Here is a 15,473-nt window from a genome sequence, read left to right as displayed (position 1 = left end):
ACAACAATTGGTTGGTGCTGAGAGGTGTCCGCGACTCCGCAATCTAGGAAGAACTACGGGAGTCTGAAATGCGTTTGAAAATACATTCAACGACAACACCAACATCACGAATAGTAATGCTTTCTGATGCAGCGTAATTAAAGAAGATTTAGAGTTCAAAACATCAAATAACACAAAGAATAAAGATGGGGATCTGCAGGCATCGCAACGTTAAAACGGTCATGACAGAGGCGGTGCGAAATAATTATCTCATGCCGTGATGGACTGAGCACCTGTGACTTCACTGTCACTACCACGACTCCACAGATTCTGCTGTTCATACACTAAAACTGGAAAGATAAAGAGAAGATTTGCTTCTGTGTAAGAATCACATGAAAAACACTGAGGTGATCCACATTAATCACCGGATGCTATGCTAAGACATTCATATCACTGAAATCGCAGTACATGAATGTCAGAACGGAAGAACTGCAATACACCAAAGTACAGTTGTTGCAGAAATGCAGGGCAAATGGCAGACGAGGAGTAACGCATTATATGTGAAACGCTATAGTTGGAACAAAGCTATGATTCTCAGTACAATATAGGGACACAGAAATAATATTGGTGATGTGAATCCATTGGACATCCTTCTGCCAACAATCGTAACACGTTATTTAGCGGCAACCGACCTACTGCTGATCAGACTTACAGACAGAGTTAGAGCCAAACATCCATCATTTTTTGACTTGAGAGGGGAATGAGATCCTAACCACATTTTGTACAGCCCAAAACTAAGGGATGCTACGACGCACATAGCATTGTAAACTCAATTTACAGTGACCACTTGGCTGTTTTGTTCTCGACAAATTATACCATTTGCACCAGCCTGTATAAAATCTGTGACAAAACAGTATAGGTCGCGATGGTACTTTAGTAAAATGACCAGTTTCGGTCTAGGCTTAGGCCATCTTCAGACACTAGTATGAAAGATATAAAACGTGCTATTTACATAAACAAGTCAAAGGCTTAAAATAATTAATACACATTAAAATGGAAGAGTCGTTACCCATCAGCTGAAGTTGACGAGACATAACACAGTCAGCTGACCGCAGTCGCTGAAACTGTTGCTGTTGGTTTGGCGGCATTACATTATATAGATCTGGAGAGGGCGTATTTGTGCTATGGCGTCAACGTCAGCCTATGAGAGACGACTTACATAAGTTATGTATCATTTGAAGAGACCGTTTATTTAAAAGTGAATAATTATAAAAAGTCATGCCTATAAGAGAGAACAGAATGTTAAAAATAGTGGTTAATATAACAAGATTATTTAAAAATTACTACTCTTATTTCTTGTTGTACCATCTGGCGGAAATAATTTATTTAACTAGTTTAAAATATCCACAGCTTCAGCTATTTAATCAAGAGAGAGTGTGTACAGAATAAACAAACATAAAATTATTATCATCTATGATGATTATGCAGAAATTAAACTGTGTGCTGAATATTACGAACTCTGGTGGAACGTTGGCGCAGTCTTCTGGCCTGAAGATGCTATCTGTTGACGCCTTTCCCATGGCCAGTAAGTATCAAAGATGTATATCATGGAGGCCATGTGTTACCATAACGAATGATGTCGATCACAGATGTTAAAGATAATCAGGATGCCGTCTTGAAGTGGCGCCGGTACAATTTTTATTATAGGTTGCCCAAAAAAGCTGGTCATACTCGTAATACAGACCCGTTTTACTAGAGAACACTAACACTTGGAGGCCAATAAACTATTATTTGTAGTATATAGCGTCAACGTGTAAACACTGATTATAAAATAACGTCTAATCGTATAACAAAACTGAAATGCTGGTCATATTGTTTAGTACAGCACTATTTTTTCACAGGAAACAATGTACTTGGCATCCAGTAGACCACATAGATCGGGACATCTCGTCAACGTATAAAATGTGCTGATAAAAGAGCCCATGGTCAAATAATATAACTCAAAAGAATCCCAGAGTAGTCACTCGTGTCTACAATTTCTTAATAAATCTACAACAACATAATTATATGGATCTATCAGTTATGAATTTTAGTTTACAAAATGAAAATGCCACTGGAATAAAGTTAAAACAGAAAAGCAGCAGTCTATTCAAATGATGTCTTCAAATAAATCGAAGAAAGCTTTTTCTTGAAAGTCCACCAATTCATCAACAAGATTGATGAATTATTTCTGAAATACAAAAAGATTTCTAATACTTAAAGACTGTTCAGGAGTAAACCTTTTGGAACAGTACGCAGAAGTTTGAGGTTATTCATGGTAATTCCTTCTGAATGACTATTAAAATTCAGATGTTGTCCAAAGTACGTGCTGCACCCTAGATATGTTCTTTGAACCGTGTTGTAAAACCACGTCCAGTTTGACCAATATACAGGGTGTCCCATTTATCTTGACCACCCTAAATAACTGTTTGTCCTGATGCGAATTACAAAATGTTTCAAGCAAATGTTCCTTAAAGGTCACGGGGAAATCAATCAACATGATTTCTTAGTTGCAGCTTTATTTTTTACAAAGATATGAAGAGTGGTATGACTTTTTTAAATGGCACCCGGTATTTTTTATTTGGTAATTCATTTCCTCTCATAAAGACCGACTCAAAAATGTATCACAGTTCACCATTCATTGAAAGACAACGTTTTTAGTTACATAACACAACAATGACTTTGAGCCCGGGACCACAAACTCGTCCACTTGCTGGAGTTGCCAGAAAAAAATGAAAACCAAATAAAAACATAACACAAAATTGACTTTGACTCTCCTGTACCATTACCCAGGAAGAGAACATTCAAAGGTGCTCAGAATGGTAAACCTGGACATCGGTAACCTGGTGCACTCGTTGAATGAAAGAATTATTTACTGCTTACAGTGTTGCTGAAGAGGATTACAAGCAAGCACGATACGTTCCTGCATGTTGGAATATCGCGATAGACAACGTCTTTAATGCATTCCCAAAGGAAAAATGTCCAGATGATTTAAATCAGGAGACCTAGAAGGGCAAGTAACTCTTTCTCCTCGACCAATCCATCTGGCAGGATACCTTCGGTTCAGAACACGACGTGCACGTAAGGCGTTACGAGCTGGACATCAATCGTGTTGATACCACATAAGCATTCTGGTTCTTAGCGGCACTTCATCCAGAAGAGGAAGAAGAATTCGTGTGCGGTTATTGGCAAACGCCGTGCCGTTTAGCCTACCATTGATGAAATAAGGGCCAATAATTGTAGTACCTAGCATCCCACACCAGACTTTAACTCTCCATTTACGCTGATGTTCCACCAGTCTGAGCCATCGTGGGTGGTCGCGGGACCAATAATTCATGTTCCTTGTATTTACCTGTCCTTTGTTTGAGAAGGAACATTCATCGGTAAGTAGAACATTAAAGAAGAAGTTCGGGTTGGCGACGATTTGCTGCTGTGCCCACTGACAGAACTGTACACGATGCTGGAAATAATTTCCATGCTCTTCTTGATGTAGGTGTACATGTTAATGATGGAACCGGTGACGTGTAAGAATACGATGTACACTGGTTTTAGGAATGCCAGTCTCGTGTTCAAGCTGTCGTGAGTTCACATGTGTTTCTTTGGTCATTAATACAGTCTTACATGTCTCGTGTTCATTTAAGCTATTTCATTTAGTGGCTACCGTAACATCAGCATTGATACGTTTCATATTGTCGTCATTTAATCTAAGAGTACCATTATATATTAAATCTTTGTTAAGGACGGCTGTCCGTGTTGCGGAAAAGTGTGTGTCTGTTAACTTGACAAGCCACGGGTAAAATTCATGTACTGGTGAAGACACTGTACAAGGATCACCAATGTGCTGTGTAATTAATTCTGTTATCTTCTTATTGTGCGTTTTTTCGATATTTTCCTGTATATAATTAATTCTGTCTTCAACTATATTGAGTAAAGTGGAGAAGCAAAGAGGAGACATTGTGTTACTTAATGAAAGGTGCAATCTGTACATTTTAAAATTTAGAACATCTTTCATTTCAAAGAATCTCTAATATCGTATTTCATACACAGAATGATGTTTTTCAGTTGTACAACAGTACTTCTGTACAACGGAAAAACTGATATCTATTATTAATCATTCCTCTAGCATATTTGAGAGAAATTTTCTGCGCTAATAACTTCAATTAAAACAAATTTTTGAATTCAGTTTCACTATTTTTGTTCTGACTCCTCTAGGCCACAAGACCTACCACGAGACGAACCACAAGACAGTGGGTGAACAATGACCACGAAAAGTAGAAAGACCTCCTGACACAGGACAAGTAAACAACTGCCTTCAGACTGCAATCAGACATATTCTGCAGTGGGGAAATAGACTCCAAGTTGTGTAACCTAAGATCGACCACTAAAGCGACCTCTTTAGGAAACAATGTTATTACTAACACTAACGAGTACAAAAATGTTTTCTCCATTCCGTTTTAGGCCCTATAACGTACAAAATTCCTCGTCATCTGATTAAAAATATGGATCCAAAGTTTCCTTTTCCATGAACAATAACTCGCAAATCATCACAATCTCAAGCCACAGTTGCTCCGGTACACAATTCAGGAGTGTATAAAATCACTTGCGATATGTGTCTCGTTTGTTATATAGGACAAGCTGGAAGTTCTTTTAGTGTCAGGTACAAGATCATTTGTTGGGGAAAAGAGGCAATATTGTACACAATTCCACTTTTGCTGACCATCTGCTAATTTCCGGACACAATTCGAAACCCATCGAAGAAATTTCCTTTTACGTAGAAAAAAGAAAGGTCACAGGCTCTATGTACTCCAAGAGCTGGAGATTCTCAAGCATACTTCTAAGAACGATTGCTTTATGCTCAATGAACAGTTACAACTACGTAACAAATATTTTGTCAATAGTTTCAGTCCACTGTTTGCGGAATTTAGATTCCTCTATTTTTTACTATATTTTTCCCTGCTTCTGGTTCTGAAACTTCATTTTCTTCTATTCTCATAGATATGTGCCGCTGAAATTACCTACATGCAAATATTTGCTGGATTGTACAGCTGTTTGTAAATTTTTTTCTGTATCATTCTCTCGTTTACGTAATAGTAATTTCAGTAAAGCCTAACATAGGGCTCTTTTATACTTAATCTGCTTGACTACTGTGTATTGTCAAAATTTCTGTTATAATGCTTAAAATGAGCACCTGCTACTATCCGCGCCTGATATGTGGTGCAACTCCTATTGTTTTCTTGGCAGCAATGTAAGCCACTGGGCTGGTTAGTCTGATGTTCCCAGCTGGGCACACGTGGCAAAGGCTAGAACGTTTTGTTTCACTTTTGACTTCAGTATAGCAGCTCTAAATTCTGATCGTTGCTTTTCAGTAATGTTATTTTACGTAAGTAACGTTTGTACGTTATGAAAATTGTCATCTTGGGTAATGCGTTTTTCTCATTCCTAATTCTCTATGTATTATTTTATAGAATTTATCAAAATTTCATTCTGATGAGGCCACTCTCAGTAGGTGTCGAAATCTAGGTCAATGTACCTACCAGCTATGCGTAACCTGTTGACTGTATAATCCTATGTTGAAATTAGTATACGGTTGCAGAGAAACAGTCATGTTCAAAACTTCTGCTTATAAGAAGCATGGATCACAATCGCCAGTCTCAACACGTTCAGGATCAGCCCAAGTCTCGAAGTGTTCAACGGCTCGTACCAACATTATTTTTGTTGTAATACGCATGCAAGGCAATAAGTGCATCTTCTACCGACGGCACCTTGTCCAAATAAAGTATTCATTTAAGTCTGCTCACATCAACTATGACTTTAGACAAGGAATATGTGGGCACATGCAATCTGACCATGGAAACATTATCTTTTATGAGAGTCGCTGGGTGAAAAATAATTGAAGAGAGTCTGAAATCACTTTTTGACTATTATTCCATAAATAAGCACAAACATTATGTAACGATGTTACGTATGCTCCATAGGACCATATGGAATACAGTGCCACAAATCATCACAAATAGAATAAAAGTAGATAGAAGATATTATAATACCTGTAGTAGTATTAAGTAAATGGGATACTTAGCTGACCCATGACCTATATTCGCGGATGAATTAATGAAATATCGGTACTAATCCTTGAACACGGAAAAAATTTTGTTCCATCGGAACAACAGAGTTGACTCTACTGTATTGGTCAATAACATAGTGCTCCAAAGTACTGCTTGTAAAGATGTTTCCACTATACAGCCAGAAGTTTCCATCATTTTGATTGTCTCTAACTAGTCAGTAAACAAAGGAGAAGAGAATCGCTATTCGCTGCACGTTTCACAGTCTCCACGACAGAGAAGCTGCATATTACTCTGTATCAGCGCCACCATTTCTTAAAAAGAAAGCTTTTTTATTATCTGTAGGAATGCTATGGGATATTTCACCCATTTTGCGCCTGAAATATCTTGTAAAGTGCAGGTGTTAGTTTCACATAATTATGTATCTCTGGCGTAATATTAAAATTAATAACATTTACTCACAATTGCCGTAAATACACACGCAGACACACACACACACACACACACACACACACACACACTGCACACTGTACCACATTCCTCACTTATCCTCCAAGCAAAGACTAATACTTCAGCAGGCAGTTAAATGAAAGAGGCAATTACAGTTATCTCCCTCTGTGGTATGCTCAAAATTATCCGAACTATTTATCAAAAAAATATGTTTGCAGTGTTTGCACATGGTTTTTATACATCTAAAATGTGTAACCCTACCTTAATTTCGTAAAATAATGTCAAATTTAATCTTAACTATGTTTTTACTTCTGACTGCAAAAAACCTTTGTGGACTGGTCCGTGAGACGCATCTCTGATTTCTTCGTCTTTACTGTTATTTCACCTCCCTCACCCAGTTGGATGCGGAGAGAGGGGGGGGGGGGGGCACAAGGACATGTAGCACTAAGCAGAAAAATACACTAAATTAAAAGGTAAGTTATTTACGAGAGAGCTGAAAAAATTTAAAGCTGAAATTACTGGAAGTTTTTATGCAAAATAAACTTGCATTTAGTTATTGACTGAAAACAGGAATAACAAAAATCCAAAACGAGAACAATAATAATACACCTAAAACATGATTTACAACATTGATCTTAAAAAGAAGCACTACGTGTCATTGAGAATTGAAGGACTTTCCCTGGGGAAAGGTCAGGCAATGTGAAGGTTGGGAGAGTGGAAGTAGGAGGATGAAGGACCGATGGGAAATATCGATAGAGGAGGAGTGGATGTTGGGAAACATGGAGAAGTAGTTAGGGATGCTGGAAATAAAAGAAGGGGGAAAAGGCATAGAGAAAGAAAGGAGAAAGGGGTAGGGAAAGGTAGGGTGGGAAGGAAAAGGGAGAACCGATGATGTGGAATGCGTAGGGTTGATTTGTAAATGGTGGAAAGTGTACATCTCGGGGCAGACAAGGTTGGCAATTCGTTGCGAGAGTATGTCAAGGGTGTGCAGGTGGGATGAGTCGGTAAAGGCAAGGCAGCATACTAGGATCGGAAATCAGAGGCAAAGAACAGATTTATTGGAATCGAGTTTGCGGATGATTTTCGAAGGTGTGGTTAGTGCGAGAAAGGAGAGGTAGTAATTTGATAAGATGGTAAAGAATCAATGTGGGGAAAGTTAAACAGATGTGGAAAGCTACGTAGAGCGTTTGACTTTCAAGGGTTTGGAAGGACTTATTAAACTTAGATGGAGCGGATATCCATGCATTATTTGCATAGGAAAGGCAGGGTCGACTCTAGATTTTGTATGGACAGAAGACAATGAAGGAGTGCAGTCCCCAAGTTCGGTCACTTAGAAGTTTTGACCTATTGCCATCATTCTGTTAGATAGTAGTGAGGTTTCCACTTAGTTAACGGTCGATGGTTAGTCCAAGGTACTTCAGTGTATTATTTAACTGGAGAGGACGGTCATAAATGGTAAGGTAGAAGTAATGGAAGTGGAAAAAACCATTGCCTGCGTTTTTGAAGAGTTGATCTTGAGGAACTATTATTTACATCAGGAGAAAAATTGACTGAGGTAGAGTTGGAGGGTTTATCAAGATTTCTGGAGTGTAGGACAGAGGGCGAGGAAAGGAGTCCCATGAGCATACTGAAAGAGGTGGACTGGCTGACATGGTCTGAGCATATCGGCAATGTACATGACGGAGAAGTCGACGAAGCTTTGGGACACACGTGCAGATGGAGGGAAAGTATGGGGACTGGTATTGTTAATAGTGATAGAGAAAGGGCAGTCAGGAACAATGGGATAAGGCAGACATATGTGGATATCGCATCTGTGAGTTTCAGTGGTGCCTACTTATCATTTGCTATGGAATATTAGAACAAACATATACCACATTCTCCATAAATAGTGAAACAACAATATTTCCTCATGAAATGCAGTCAACAATTTAATAATACTTAATTACTGAAGAGGAGTTTTAGTTAATAATAATTCACAAAGCCAAAAAAATGGGAAATAAAATCAATTGCTCATACAACCTCCTGTTGTCTGTTTTTGCCAACACGTGGTTGCACGAGTAGGCGTTCAAACTACGCTGATTGTACCATAGTAAAAGACATAACAGAAATCAAATTAATCATTTACGAAATCTACGATGTTTGCCAAATGTCTCAGCATTCTAAATGTCTGCAAAAACACATAAGCTTCAACGTGCAATGTTTATATCGAGTATAAAAATGTTTAGAACAATTATCATATTGTTTTTTCATAGGTATTCGTCAATTTGGTGTTTGGAACATGATTTTGGCTGTAGAGAATACCATTCCTATGATAAAACACTTGTGACTTAAGGAAATTAACAGACAGTTTACTCTTAAACTCAGGCCTAAAAAACCGAAACTGACCTGAGAAGGCTAAAATACTAGGCGAATACACAAATAAATAGTAATATAAATGTAATTATTTAGGCATATTCAAGCTGTGAGACCCTAATGAAATACTTAAGCGTTTTTACAGTACCTAAATACTTTAAGACTGTTCAGTCTGTTGCTGTTTACTGTCATCACCTAAGTTCTATTACCACCAATTGAAATATGGCTTTCTAAAACGTTTACCAGTGGGAAATGTGGACTGCATTTCCTACAACCAAGACTGAATAACAACAAAAGGTAATCAAAAATGCAATACAAAACATCACAATCCTGTACTACACAGCCAAACGTGATGTTAAGGAGAAAGGAAGACGGCGTCTTTATCACTTACAGTGAAACATGATTTTAAGATGGAAGGAAGAAGATGTCTTACGACGACGTATATCTCACATTAAAAAATGACTGCTTTGTTTATTTGCATACCTACAACAACAACTGCATTGTCAGAGTCGATATTTCGAAAGTTAAAATCTTTAATAGAATTATCTATCACTAATGGAGTACAAAAGCCCACACATACAGACTGATCTTCGTAAAACGCAAGTATAATTACGGAACTCTACAAAACCTCTAACCAAGTCCGAAAGAACAGATACCATCTTAGTATATATATATATATATATATATATATATATATATATATATATATATATATATATATATATATATATATAATAATTGGTTGCAAAAACACGAACGTGAGCAGATCTAACCTAGTGGTTAAAATGTACAGGGAACTACCAATATTAGTCTCATGTCTGAAACTTGTCTGATATCAAAGTCAGTCAGACATATCGGTAACCTCATGCTAAGGTATTAACCTCATCTTGTAGATAAATTCATTGGCATCCTCTGTTGTTAGACTATTGCGGAAACTGCATTCTTTTCATCCCTTCTGTAACATATTAGAACGTCGTTGACTAACTACTATCAACGTTACAGCTTCCAATCCCTCTGTATTAAACGTTATAATGTTATTTTCTCTTTAAAGTAGGCATTACAGGGAGAAAGAGAGAGACAGGGTTTTATTCATCGTCACTATTTTCCTTATATATACCATAAGCTGTAGCCAAGTAGTTAGCTTCACTGCCTCCAGTCCCTTAGAAGCTAATTTCGATTCCCAGCACCTCAGACGTTTCTGTGGTAGGTAGATCTAGGGCGTGTGGGCAGAATGAAAGTCAAGAAGAAGCATTTCGTAAATATTTAAAACGGCCAGTCCTACTGCAATGGGTTCATCAATGTCTCTATTAAGTCTAGTTAAGTCAATCGTTATCAAATTTTCGTTAAAAATAATGCTCCACCGGAAATTTGATTTGGTAATTAATGCAGCTACCCCATATCTGTCTTCCCAGGGTACCGCTAGGCTTTTGTTCAGAATCTTTCACACTTTTTCTGTGGTTTTTCCAATTATTGACTACTTTGAAATTTCTTCTCGAACTCATTGCTTACACTAACACGGTTTTATGCATTAGTCTCATTGTACGGCTTAATCCAGGAAGCTTGCCTAAGCGATGAAGACATTGACCAGGTGCGAGATGGACTCGACGCCCTGAGGGTTCCGTACAAGACTAAGTATACAGGCAGCTAATCCATTTCGCGAATCCAGGTCACTGACGATTCTTACCTTTTATCGACATTGATACTGCCAAGATATTCGTCCCATAGATTTCAAAACTTTCGAGAATTGTTTTAATTTCAAGTTTGAAGTGCGATAAAAATTGACAAAGGAAGTATTTATCGTGTGATATAATTAAAAATTAACAGTTTCACATTATTCCATTTACTTGTACTGTGAAGCCTTGCTTCTTGCCAAATTTCATGATTCTGTCCAAATGGGAAGTGCCCTACAAATTTTGATGAGTGAGTCTTCGAGTATCAGAATATGTGACACGAATGGCCATATCTTTTGAATGAATTTATTTAGAACCCTAAAATTTTTACACCTCCAAGGGACCATAGACCTTAATATGTGCCATAAATGTGTACTTCATACGTCCACTCGTTCCTTAGAAAAAGGGTTCTTAAAAGTCTGACAGAAAGCAGACAACAAAGTGGTCTTATAAGATTTACGTTTTTAACACCGAGGTACGGACCTCTAAAAATTAAATGAAGCCCTTTAAAAACCAGTTTATTTTGAAAACATTTCTTAAAATTTCTGTTGTGAATGACATAGCTTTTAGTGTCGTATAAGGAAGAAAATAATTTCTTTGGTGTCTTAGTATGGGACGCTGGCACCTTTTTCTAGACATAATGGCAAATTCGAAAACTCCATGTTGCCATTGTGAGGATAATCAGCAGATTACGCCACAAAAAATCGCAACAAACAGTAACGAATGACCCATACGTCGTCATTCAGTTAAACAAGAGAAGCTTGAATATTGCATCAGTGTACATGCACGGATGTCCAAGTCTTATCATGATGTCGGCTAAAAAACTTGAGATTTTTTCCAGCAAGTTGTGATACGCAAATTGAGTTGATACTTATGAAGTCAAGATCTGGGGAAAACTGTAGTCCCTTATTCTCCCCTAACAATCTTTCTCTGTAATGTATGAATATTTACGTTAGTGTATAAATCAGAGGGATGAAAGTTACTGATTAGATAATGAGACAGATGTGGAAGCATAGAACATGCTATTATCGACAGCTGAGTGGGAAATCTGTGGAGATGTGATTACCCAGAATTCCTTACCTTGTGTCAAACAGCATGTGGTTAGGAGAGGATTCATCTGGAATTTTTTTCTTTAAGTCCTCCTCTTACTTTTTCTCATTTCCAAGAAACATCACCCCCAAAGCATATGTACTTTAACACTAACCACAACGAAGTAAAATTTTATGCTCAGGAAAGTATATCATAGTGAACTGGATCAAAACGTTATCATTTGTTCGAAATATCACACGAAATCCGACATCCAAACAACGTACAAATATTTGCAATGACAATGTTTTCACCAATGAAATGTGTAATATATTGTGGTATCATGAGTATCATGAAAAGAAACCTCTATGAATCCTATGTTTGGAAAAATAAATAACAACATTCTTTCCCTGCGTAGCGTTAGTCAATCTATAAACTGACCATGCTTCACAATAATGAACGAAATTATATTAAGAGATATATTTCAGTAAGTTTGTTGTAGCTGTACTAAAGTTCACAATAATTGCCTTCTGTTAACATATTATTAATTACACAGCCTCAAAATAAGCCCTGGATAGTTGCTTATGAAGAATTTTAAAGACAGTGGATTATGAAAGTCGCCCTGTACTCTAAGCATCTTTCTCAACTGACTATAAGTCTCCATTGAGCATTACTCTCCATTGGTCACAATTCTCCATTGAGCAACAATTGTGATTGAACATTATTCTCCACTGACAATCATTCTCCACTGACAATAACTCTAAACTGACAATAATTCTCAACATACCATCGATCTCCATTGACATTAATCCTCCTTGATCTATCATTCTATACTGAACACCTTTCTCCACTGACAGTAACTTACCAATTACAATAATTGTCCTCTCACCATCATTACCCATTGGCTTTCTCCACTGACCATCATTTCCCACCGATTTTAACTCTCCACTGATAATCAGTCTTTCAAGACAATAATTCCTCACTGACCATAATTCTCCACTGACCACCATTCTTCGTTGAACATCATTCTCCACTGGCCATAACATTCCATGGACCATCCTTCTCCACAGATCATCACTCTCACTGATCATCATTCTCCTCTGCTGAATGTCATTTTTCATTGACCATTATTATCCCTATTGTCCATCATTCTCCATTAACCATCTTTCTCCATTGATCATCATCTACCATTGACTATATTCTCTACTGACCATCATTTCCATTGATCATCATTTTCTATTGCCCATCATTGTCCATTGACTGTCATTCTCCACTGACCACTACTCTTTGCTGAGCATCATTCTCCACTTATTGTCATTCTAAACAATGAACATAATTCTCAACTGATCATTGTACTACAGCAAGGAAGAAGAGGAAAAGGACGATTATTATGACGTTCATTACTGGGAGACATTATCCAACAAATCGCCGGCAGATGTCGACCCAACCGAACTGGTTGCGCTATTAGTCTTCATGCTGGCTTCGGATGTGGTGAGCAATAATCGCATGATAATGAAATAATTTATATTGTGAAGGAACTTACAGCAAGCATCGATTATTACTTGATGTGGAAAATAAAATGAAAGACCGTTAAGTTTCATGTGGAAACATTGAGTCTCACCTATACAGCGTAAGTTAATGAAGCGACATATAACTGCTATTTACTAGCATAAAATGTTGCCACTGTTTACTTCGTTAATTCTTGGAGCATTTAAAGCCGCATGTTAGATCTGCAGTTGTGCTCATGTGTGTGTTTTTGTAACCAATTTTTATGTAATTAGATATAATTAATGTGTGGTACAAAGAGCAAACTACAATCGTCCACTAACTTGTAATTTACTTTGGTCGTAACAGTAAGCAAGCCAGTGTATTTAAATAATTAATACAGTCAATTTATGTGTGGAAATATTTAATTTGAGGACCACAGAGCTTGCGAAGTGCGGTGCAGCACCGAAATTATTATTCCAATTGCTGGTTAACCTAAAAGTGTGTATAAGCAGTACCAATATGCAAGATATATACATTTTAACAAGTAATATAAAATGATAAGAGTTGGAAACATTTAATTTTATGGTCCATTGTGGTTAAAAATGTGCAAAAGCGTTATTATGTCAAGGAAAAAACAGAACTTTATTTTCGTACAAATGTGTAATTTTACTTGTAACCTGCTTTTGTGTGCTTATTTTTATGCTTGATAAATGATAAATAATTTTATCAAAGAAATTACTTTCAATATATCGACTCTGTGTCGAGTTTCGCGAAATGTTACACCACCGTTAGCATCTTTGGTCTTTGTGTGTGTGTGTGTGTGTGTGTGTGTGTGTGTGTGTGTGTTGCAAGAATAAACAGAACTTTATTTTCGTACAAATGCGTAATTTTACTTGTAACTTGCTTTTGTGTCCTTATTTCTATGCTTGATAAATGATAAATAATTTTATTAAAAAAATTACTTTCAATATATCGACTCTGTGTCGACTTTTGATATGTTACACCTCTGTCACCGTCTTTGGTCTTTGTGTGTGTGTGTGTGTGTGTGCATAAACATAGGAATCTTTCTCCAGTGTGATAGACTGTAATAAAATGATTTCTTTCTCCCATCCAAAAAGGTTGGTTGGCTATGTTGTGTGGGGGTGTGGTGTTTTAGACTGCATATTTTTATTACATGCTGGCGTTATTTAATGAGTAATTATAGGAAACACAGTCTGTAAATATTTTAGAGACCTTAACTTCTGACAGATACACAGTTTAGAGATCTGTAGATTCGACTGCAGCTGTTTGTTTCTTACTTAATCTTGACTAGGTCCAATCATTTGTAGTAACTGCCAATCAATACACTCAATAAGATTTTTCTAACGATATATTATCTTTGCCCTTGTCCTAAATTGATGGTGGGAAACGTTAACGTCAGTTACATTCACAAAGCATATTAATTTGTGTGCTTGACTAGCCGCATCATGTTAGTTTCGAACCGTGTGGCCTAAATTTAGATATCAACTGCTTAATTTCTGTAAACCATATGTGTTAAGGCATTCCAGTACCATTCTTCAGTGCTCAAAATCACGTATTAGGCACCAGTTTTACGAATATATGTGATTAATAACACTGTGATACCTGACATTGTCATTGTGATCCTCGACATAAACATTGCACGGTTTTGTCTTGCTGATGCATTTTTACAGACTTTTAGAATATTGCGAATTTTCGAATATTGCGACATTTTACAAGCATTACATATTAATCTGAGCCACCGTTGCGTCTTACACTGTGCCACAGCAGTCTTTACTTCTGCAGCCATGTATTGGCGAAGACAGGCAAAAAGGACATAAACTAGCAGTTGAATCTTTGTGGAAAATTATTTAAAGTGAAACTCATATTCAACAACTATGTATTATTATATCGTTAGTTAACTGTATAAGAGAGCATTGGATTTTAAATATTTATGGAGAATATGTTTCATACTTGCTACAACATTCCATAGCAAATGTTATACTGCTTCTGATGAACTTCACAGATGAGACTAGTGAGCTACTCTGAATTCGATTTTTTGGAGTTTTTGTAGTTAGTGATGAAAAATTGTTTACATAACTTTAATGTGATTTCACACAATTCAGGGACGTTGTGTTTCGGATGTGGAAATAGTGGAAACGTAAGGTTTGGATAAATAATTCGGGTCCTCTTGTGCAATTGGGCCTTTTAGATTATTGGCGACTAAATTGCTGACCTCTGATGGTAGAATAAGGGTTGGATGGATGTGTTACGTTATGTAGTGTATGTGTGTGTGTGTGTGTGTGTGTGTGTGTGTGTGTGTGTGTGTGTATGTGTGTGAAATCGCGCTCGTATATGCGCTTGTGTTTGTGTTTTTATATGTGTGTGTGTGTGTGTGTGTGTGTGTGTGTGT

The 15,473-nt window shown here is 37.1% G+C and overlaps 1 pseudogene; it reads left to right on the top strand.

Moving 5' to 3' along the window:
- Positions 1-301: 301 nt before the first annotated feature.
- Positions 302-401, top strand: LOC124791138 (annotated as a pseudogene).
- Positions 402-15,473: the final 15,072 nt, after the last annotated feature.

The sequence above is a fragment of the Schistocerca piceifrons genome, chromosome 3 (assembly GCF_021461385.2).
Source record: "Schistocerca piceifrons isolate TAMUIC-IGC-003096 chromosome 3, iqSchPice1.1, whole genome shotgun sequence".
Lineage (NCBI taxonomy): Eukaryota > Metazoa > Arthropoda > Insecta > Orthoptera > Acrididae > Schistocerca > Schistocerca piceifrons.
The sequence above is the reverse complement of the archived record's forward strand: the minus strand, read 5'-3'. Positions and strand labels throughout refer to the sequence as shown.